General features: G+C 30.8%; 1 protein-coding gene across 5 annotated transcripts in view; it reads right to left on the minus strand.

Moving 5' to 3' along the window:
- LOC124951216 (neuronal acetylcholine receptor subunit alpha-7) overlaps positions 1 to 2500 on the minus strand; it is a 247398-nt gene that overhangs the window by 19057 nt on the left and 225841 nt on the right. The window lies entirely within an intron of this gene.

Consider the following 2500-nt stretch of genomic DNA (forward strand, 5'->3'; position numbering starts at 1 on the left):
TATTCAGCAAAGCGGTTTATACTTCGTCGTACCTTTGAATTTACATGAGCCTTTAAATTTCCACGAAAAAGTCTTTCCTCGGTTTTCATTTCTTTCTCTCTCTGTCTCTCTCTCTCTCTCTTTTATCTGTCATTCTTTTTATTTCTTATAAGCGTATTTTCACGCGGAAACATTTCTTTTGAAAAATGAAAGAATCATATCTCTTTAATCTTTGCTAATAATATAAGAAAGATATCCATATTTAATCATCGATGATACTTTATTATCCATTCCATTTTGGGATCATTCGAATTATCAAAATGGGACCAACACGAATTATAACGTAATTATATGGAAATGTAATATGAATAATCATGTACGCGAAGTCAAATCAAAGTTTACTAGTTGCCGATTAATGGATCGATTTCTATGCACTTTAGAGGACTCAGGAGAGTATAATAATAATTTCATTTATAATATATTCATAAGAAGGTTATGATTGCCCGTGGTATCGTAATTCTCAAGCGACGAGACCCGTTACGTTAAGGAAGTTAAATGATTTTTATGAACGACGAATTTATTTCATTTCCTTTTCTAACTCAAAGGAAACGAGTAAGCTGAAATAGTAAGAAGGGAGAAGGAATGTCTGAAAAATAAGAAAACAAAAGGAGAAACGTAAAGTCGCCGCCATGTCGGAGACACAATCCGCGTGAAAGTAACTTCCCTCGTTTCACGCTTTACGAGCCATTATCTAGCAGTCATGCAATTTATAACTCGACTCGCGTTATGACTTGCGCTCTCCTTAAAGCACGAAAACCGAGCTTAGAAATATGAATGTACGAAATATACTATCAGTGTATTTCTTTCATATCCATGTATAAACGTATATGCATCTATGTATATATATATATATATATATATATATATATATATATATATATGTACACGGACACACATTATATAAATCGAAAACTTTCGACAATTCAGAAAATTCCAACAAATTTTCTGGCAATTCGTATTATTATATTTAAGTACCGTTTTCTTCGAGCTAGTTTCTAAAATTTTCATTCGGAAAATGAAACAAATTTCAAGGACGCACAAGGACGTCGACGACGTCAAAGACGACAATGACGGTGACTTTTGAAAGTTATTAATCGCGATTATTCTCCTTACAAAAGTCTCGTTATCCGCTTAGAAAGAAGAATGAATACACCTATCGTCCGTAGATGATAATATTAAATCATTGAATATTACTTTATCGATTTGGAGAATAAAATAAATGTGTCGTTCGAGGATCACATATCGTTATAAAGAAAAAAAATCGAGAGAGAGAGAGAGAGAGAGAGAGAGAGAAAAGAAAAAAAATTTTAATCCTTCGATAATTGTTTTTCTTTTATTATTACTGTCCAATTATCACACTGTTTACTTATAACGCTTACATTGCTCTAATAGTATCGATATCAGAGCAAACATTACGTGACCTGGACCAAAGAGATAGACACGTTCATCTTCGAGTTACACACACACACACAGAGAGAGAGAGAGAGAGAGAGAGAGAGGGAGAGAGAGATCACACTCCCTCCTCCCATGTTCTCGTTTCCCTTTAGAAGAATATCTTTCATCTTTCTCGAATTAACGCAGTCTCTTCAGTGAAACAAATATCTGTTATACGTTTATCTATCGATCAACGTGTATATTATGATCATTAAAAATACATTGAGTAAAATTTTTATTTGATTTAAAAAAAAAAAAAAAAAAAAAAAGAAGAAGAAGAAGAAAGAAAAAAAAAACAAGAAAAACATAAAAAGCTAAATTAATCCTTTTTTCCCATAAATCGAATGATTCATTAGCATGAATTCTTTTCAATTAAATTATTGATCATTTAAGTAACATTTGTTATTAGTAGGAATCGATCCTTACCTTATTTAACAGAGAGAACAACATACGCAAGCATTGATATCATTCGTTAGAATACGTGTGCGTGTTAAATAACGTATATATATATATATATATATACATATATATGTATATATACATGTAATATACATTTATTTATGTTACTATATATGTATATATTATATATACATATATAGTAACATATTTATAGGACAGGACATTGCCTGTAATGCACGTACACGTCCATTCATCTACATATACGCACACAAGCGTAACTATTACACAAGCACTCGTATACAAAACAGACAGAAAGTATATCGTTTTGTTCACTCATATTTTTTTCTTCTCTTTTCTTTTTTAATTGTTTTTAATATTTTTTTTTTTTTTTTTTTTTTTTTTTTTTTTTTTTATTTCCTCATTTCCTTTCCTTTCATTCGTCCTTTAATTCGACGAAGACGGCACGAACGCTTTTTGTAAGATAATATAATGATAGATACGAATCGAAAGAAAATGAAATGTTAGATAAAAATTGACTGACGCTAAGTCAGACGAAATGGAAAATTCTTATTGGTCCGACAATAAAGAAGAAAAATAGTAATGTCTTTGATGCCATCTTCTTCGTAAA

The sequence above is a fragment of the Vespa velutina genome, chromosome 8 (assembly GCF_912470025.1).
Source record: "Vespa velutina chromosome 8, iVesVel2.1, whole genome shotgun sequence".
NCBI classification, from domain to species: Eukaryota; Metazoa; Arthropoda; class Insecta; order Hymenoptera; family Vespidae; genus Vespa; species Vespa velutina.